The sequence below is a fragment of the Physeter macrocephalus genome, chromosome 21 (assembly GCF_002837175.3).
Source record: "Physeter macrocephalus isolate SW-GA chromosome 21, ASM283717v5, whole genome shotgun sequence".
NCBI classification, from domain to species: Eukaryota; Metazoa; Chordata; class Mammalia; order Artiodactyla; family Physeteridae; genus Physeter; species Physeter macrocephalus.
In genome coordinates, this window is record NC_041234.1 from 40885726 (window position 1) to 40892895 (window position 7170).

Below are 7170 nucleotides of genomic sequence, written 5' to 3' on the forward strand. Positions count from 1 at the left end.
ATTAAAAACTTAAATGTAAGACCTGAAACTGCAAAACCCCTAGAAGAAAACATAGGTGGTAAGCTCTTTGACATTGGTCTTGGTGATAATTTTTTCGGATTTAACACCAAAATAAAGCCAACAAAAGCAAAAATAAATAAGTGGGACTACATTAAACTAAAATGCTTCTGCATAACAAATGAAACCATCAACAAAATGAAAAGGCAACCCACCAAATGGGAGAAAATATTTGCAAACCATATATCTGATAAGAGGTTAATATCCAAAATATGTAAAGAACTGTTACAACTTAATAGCAAAAAACAAACAAAAATCCAATTAAAAAATGGCCAGAGAATTTGAACAAATATTTTTCCAAAGAAGATATACAGATGGCCAACAGGCACATGAAAAGATGTTAATAGCACTAATCATCAGGGAAATGCAAATCAAATCCACAATGAGTTATCATGTCACACCTGTTAGAATGGCTATTATCAAAAAGACAAGAAATAACAAGAGCTGGTGAAGATGTAGAGAAAGGGAATCCTTGTACATTGTTGGTAGAACTGTAAATTGGTGCAGCCACTGTGGAAAACAATATGGAAGCTCCTCAAAAAACTAAAAATAGAACTACTTTATGATCTAGCAATTCCACTCCTGGTTATATATCCAAAGAAAACCAAAAAAGATATTATATTTGAAAAGATATACACACCCCAGTGTTCATAGCAGCATTATTTGCAATAGCTGAGATATGGAAGTAATCTAAGTGTCCAACAACAGATGAATGGATAAAGAAGATGTAAAATTTTGCCATGTGCAACAACATGGATGGAATTGGAGGGCATTATGTTTAGTGAAATAAATCAGACAGAGAAAGACAATACTATATGAAATCACTTATATGTGGAATCTAAAAAATAAAACAAACTAGTTAATATAATAAAAAAGCTACAGACTCACAGATATAGAGAACAAACTAGTGGTTACCAGAGGGGAGAGGAAAAGGGAGGAGGGGCAAGATAGGGGTAGGGGATCAATAGGTACAAACTACTATGCATAAAATAAACTACAAGGATATATTGTACAGCACAGGGAATATAGCCAATATTTTATAATAACTTTATTTTTAATTAATTTTATTGGAGTATAGTTGATTTACAATGTTGTGTTAGTTTCTACTGTACAGCAAAAGGAATCAGTTTTACATATACATATATCCACCCTTTTTTAGAATTTTTTCCCATACAGGTCATTACAGAGTAGGTAGTAAGTAAAGTAGAGTTCCCTGTGCTATACAGTAGGTCCTTATTAGTTATCTATTTTATATATAGTAGTGTGTATATGTCAATCCCAATCTCCCAATTTATCCCTGCCCCCACTTGTGTATATGTCAATCCCAATCTCCCAATTTATCCCTCCCCCCCCTTTCCCCTTGGAAACCATAAGTTTGTTTTCTACATCTGTGACTCAATTTCTGTTTTGTAAATAAGTTCATTTGTACCATTTTTTTTAGATTCCACATATAAGTGATATATGATACTTGTCTTTCTCTGTGTGACTTACTTCACTCAGTATCACAATCTCCAGGTCCATCCATGTTGCTGCAAATGGCATTATTTTATTTTTTATGGCTGAGTAATATTCCATTGTATATCTGTACCACATCTTCTTTATCCATTCATCTGTTCATGGACATTTAGGTTGCTTCCATGTCTTGGCTATTGTAAATAGTGCTGCAATGAACATTAGGATGCATGTATAATAACTTTGAAAGGAGTATAATCTGTAAAAAATTTGAATTGTTATTTTGTACACCTGAAACTAATAAATATAATATTGTAAATCAACTATAACTCAATAAAAAATAACAAAAAGAAAAAAAACAAAAATAAATAATAAAATATGGAGAACCCTCAATATTCAACAGTAAAAAAAATCTGAGTATTGCAATAGAATAAAGGAAAGACAAGAAGAGACATTTCACTGAAGATGATATAGAGGTGGCAAATAAGCACATGAGATGTTCAACTGCACTAGCCTTTAGGGAAATGCTGAATAAAACCAAAATGAGATTTCATCATGTCTTTCAGAATAGCTAAACTAAAAAAAGAACAAAAAGACAGTAATGACAATACCAAAAGTTGAGGATATGGAAAAACTAGATTACTCATTTGTTGCTGATGGGAATGTAAAATGGTACAGCCACTCAGGACAGCACTTTGAAATTTTCTTAAAAAACTAAACATACCACAAAACTATCACAGGCCCAAATAGCATAATCCTGGACATTTATCCCAGGGAAATGAAAACTTAAGTTAACCACAAACCTGTATATGAATGTTCATAACAGCTTTCTTTGTAAGAAATAGTACAAAACTAGAAATAACCCAGATGTTTTTCAACATAGGAGTGGTTAAACAAACAGTAGTATAGTCATACCATGAATACTGCACAGCAATAAAAAAGAACAAACTATTGATATATGCAATAATCTAGATGAACTCCAGATAATTATGTTGAGTAAAAACGTCCAATCTCAAAACTTACATCATATGATTAAATTTATGTAGCATTTTTTTAAATGACAAAATAATAAATATTGAGGATAGAAAAAAAAGAAAAGATATATGCAACCTCATGTTCACTGCAACATTATTTACAATAGCAAAGACATGGAAAGAGTCTAAGTGTCCATTGATGGATGAATGGATAAAGAAAATGTGAGATATATATATATAAAATGGAATATTATTCAGCCATAAAAAGGAAATATTGCCGTTTGTGACAACATAGATGGATCTTGAAGGCATTATGCTAAGTGAAATTAGTCAGACAGAGAAAGACAAATACTGTATGATCTCACTTATATATGGAATGTTTTTAAAATCCTAAAAAAACAAAAACTGAACTCATATATAGAGAAAACAGATTGGAGGTTGCTAGAGGTGGGGTGTGAGGAGTGAAGAAAATGAGTAAGGAGGTCAAAGGTACAAATTTCCATTTATAAAATAAGTCCTGGAGATGTAATTTACAGAATGTTGACTATAGTTGAAAATACTGTATTGCATATTTGAAAGTTGCTTAAAAAGTAGTTCTTAAAAAGCTTTTTTACAAGAAAAAACTTGTAACTATTTGTGGTGGTGGATGTTAACTAGATTTATTGTGGTGAGCATTTCCCAATACATACAAATATCCTATCATGTTGTACACCTGAAACTAATATGTTATATGTCTATTATATTTCAATAAAAAAGAAGAATTTGTTGAATTTAGTGACTGATCAGATGTGGGATGGAAGACAAGAAAAAAGAGAAGAGACTAAAGAGGATCTTGGGCACAGGAATCAGACCGCCTCAGTCTCATTTCTGACTCTGCAATTTATTAGCTATGCAAACATAGGCAAGCCACTGTGCCTCAAGTTCCCTCATCTGTAAAATGAGGGTGATAATAGTACTTATCTCAGAGGATTGCTGTGAGGATTAAGTAAGACACTACACATACAGAGAAGTACCCATCACATAGGAGGCACTCATATGTGTGAGCTATTATTTCTCCTTCTACTGAGAAGTGCATTGCTTCCCCTTTCTGTACTTCTCACTCTGCCCACTTCTCAAACAACTGGCTGCCGTGAAAAGCTCACCTGCTTAGGATTGGTGGGGCCTGATTCAGTAATTATCTGTTTGGGCCTATCTATAAATAAAGAAGTATAAGGTGATCTACAAGGTCCTGTAAAGCTCCATATTTTTAGGCTCCTGAAATTCTGTATCTACTGCTTTGAAGCTGGGGAGACATTAGTTAAAATACCAGGGGAAAGATATGCCAGCTTGGAAAAACTATCAATTTGTTATAAATCCATACCCTGGCTGGGGCTGCATGGGTGAAATGTGGTCTCTAGAGGGCGCTCAAAACACAAAGTACACCATTAAAATTTCAAAGAAAGAGGTGTGAGAGTAAGAATAAACAGAGGGGAACATATGTATATGTATAACTGATTCACTTTGCTACAAAGCAGAAACTAACACACCATTGTAAAGCAATTATACTCCAATAAAGATGTTTAAAAAAAAAGAATAAACAGAGGGAGCAGCTGTTTTCAAAGAGAAGGTCTAATTTGGGACTTCTGGTCTGGATAGGCTGGAGCTCTCTCAGGGTACAGTTGGGGGTGGTGAGAGTCCTCATTTATCAGGCTGTGTCATACAGCTTAGCTGTGATCATACTCCCAATGTAAACATGAGCTAGTACTGAGGTTCTGACATGTTATTTTCCCATATCTTCCCTGCTGGGTGTGAGTGTCATGTGGTAGTATTTCAGGGACGCTGGGAAGGGGTGATCTAAGGGGGAGATACAGACAAGACTTTCATTCCTTAATAAGATTTGGATGTAGGGGCGGGGAGGGGAATGTGAATAGCCTAAGAAGAAGAACATACAGATATTTGGAAGATCACTTGGTCCTGAACTGGGTTAAGTGACCATGGAACCCTCTGGAAAGATATCCAAGCTAATGAAGCCAAAGTGAGCCCATGTTACAAAGAGGTCTTAAACTTTCTTCAGTGAGCTGCAAAGTGAGAGTTTGCAAGAATCTGTTTTCTGTTTAGGATGCCCCAGCTTCCTTCCCTACTCCAAGACACAGCAGGCCCCTTTCCTGCTACAAACACCTCTGGAATTCAGAGGAGCCAATTACTGATAAAAAGCTTTCTGCATTCTGTTTGTTTCCAATTCTTGTAAAACAAAAATCTTATCATCTCTGGGTTTGAGTAGGTGGTCACCCACACACTTCGGCTGGTACTCTTCCACCCCCACTACCTTTCCTCCCCCCACACACATACCAAATAAGGGCTCTAAAAAACACAAGGGAATGAAGCTGTCTCCTGGAGATCCCTCTCCAGGACTGGTGTGCTGCTTTGTTTTATTTTTCCTCAGACCTGATTCCAGCTGAACATAAATCTCCTCAAGAAAGAAGATGGTTGAAGAAATCAAGATGGCAGAGGAGTAGGAAGCAGAGTTCACCTTCTTCCACAGAAACATTGAAAATACATCTACAAGTGGAACGATTCACAGGGAACAGCTACTGAGCACAGACAGAAGACCTCAGACATCCAAAAAGACAAGAAAACCTCTACATAACCGGGTAGGACAAAAGGAAAAAGGAAAAGAAGGAATCAGAACTCAGAACGCAGCTTGTGCCCCAGGGAGGGAGCTGCAAAGGAGGAAAGGTTTCCGCACCTTGTGAAGTCTCCTCACCAGAGGCAGGGAGATCAGCCTTGATGGAGGGGGAGCTTCAGAGCCTAAGAGGAGAGAGCAGTAACCGGTTTGTGAAAGGCAAAATGGAGAGTAACCTGCACAGGGGGTTGGCACCACTACCCTGCGTTCCCCAACTAGAGACACTCCTCTGTTGGAGTGAGTGGGGGTCAGGTACTGAAGCTCAGGCTCTGGAGGTCAGTCCAAGGGAGAGGACCAGGGTTAGGTGTGGAAACAGCCTGAAGAGGCTGGGCTGTGGCAACGGAGGGTGTACTAGGAAGAAGCCTGGACCTGCCAGAGATGTAAGGCACCATTATTGGGAAGTGCATGAGGAGGGGGCAGGACTACCATAAGAGTTTCTTTCCCTGTGAGCACTCCCAGGAAACAAGACATTGCTACACTGCCTACAGGAGCTTGAGGGTGGGCACAAGTCACTGCTGCCAACTTAGGCTCCAAAGGTAGGTACTGGCTGCCTCTTCCAAACCTGCAGGGAGATGCCAGGCCCTACCTTTACTGACCCAGAAGGGCATGGACAGCTCCTGCCACTAGGAATGCTGCCAGTGGGCCCCAGGACCTGCCCACACTGTCCTGGGAAGTCATGGATAACTTCTATGACTACAAAATCCAACAGTGGGTGCCAGGACCTGCCCTGCTGTCTTGGAAGTATGGATAGCTCTCACTACTAGGAAATCCATCAGTGGGTGCCAGGACCTGTCCTATTGTTCTGGGAGAGTGAGGATAGCTCTTGCTACTAGGAAATCTGTCAGTGGGGGCTCAGGCCCACCCCGCTGTCCCAGGAGGTCATGGATAGCTTCCCCCAACTAGGAAATCCACCCTGAGGTGTGGCTGAAACCACAGCTGAGGCCCAGGTGCTGTGTGACTAAGGAAGAAGAGCTGAAATCTCTCCTCACACTGCACGAACTACAGAGTTACTCCTCCACTGACAGTTTCCTAAATCCAGTACCTGTGAAACATCTGAAAGGACACCAAGGGCTCTTGCAGGTGGGACAGGTTGGGCTTTAGGAGCTGTGAACTTTGTGGGCATGTACATGTGAGGCTTGGGCCAGGCCAGAGTCTGAGCCTCATCCATAGCTCCCACAGCAGATCCAGATGCACAAGTACTGCAGTCCTGGGACCTGAACTCAGTGGATCTGCACTGGTGGCCTGGTGAAAACAACTCCTGAGAGATACCAGGGCCAATTCCTGGCATACCCACAGTTAAGGTGGAACTGAGAGCAGTGCCAACAACAGTGTACTTTGAGAGCCTGCACAATGGGCAAAAGGGCACAACAAGGCACATTCACAGGTGAACAGCTACAGAGGACAAATACTTAGTAACTTCCTTACCAGTGGGAGTGCTCCAATCTCACCTATCTTGCACCCACAGATCAGAAACACAGCTAAGAAACAGATCTGGGGGCCTCTACTCCAACAATTAGGGTGAAGACTCTGTCCCTGACAGGACAGTAACAACCACAGAGCAAAGGGGAGCCCCTGATCGATATCCAGGGCAGGCTAGGGTCACCACAACACCAGTCAAACCCCCTATCAAGGGCATAACACCCAGCATACAGTGAGGGAAGAGGCGGCAGTCATCCATACCAAAAACAGCCCTTGCACCAAAAAAAAAAAACCCTAACAAATTAAACATATGCAGGTCACACAGGGACATTCCCACATAAAAATAGCCCTCCAAGACAGTCTGTGGGGCTGTCATCGGGAGGAAGAACCCACAGAGCATTTGGCCTTGAAAGCCAGGGGCTTGAGTGCAAGAGCTCCACAGGGCTGGGGGAAACAGAAACTCCACTCTTGGAGGGCACACACAAGGTCTCATGTGCACTGGGACCCAGCACAAAGCAGTAGCTCCATAGGAACCTGGACTAGACCTATGTAGGAGTCTTAGAGGGACTGCTGAGGAGGTGGGGGCCACCTGTGGCATGCTGTGGG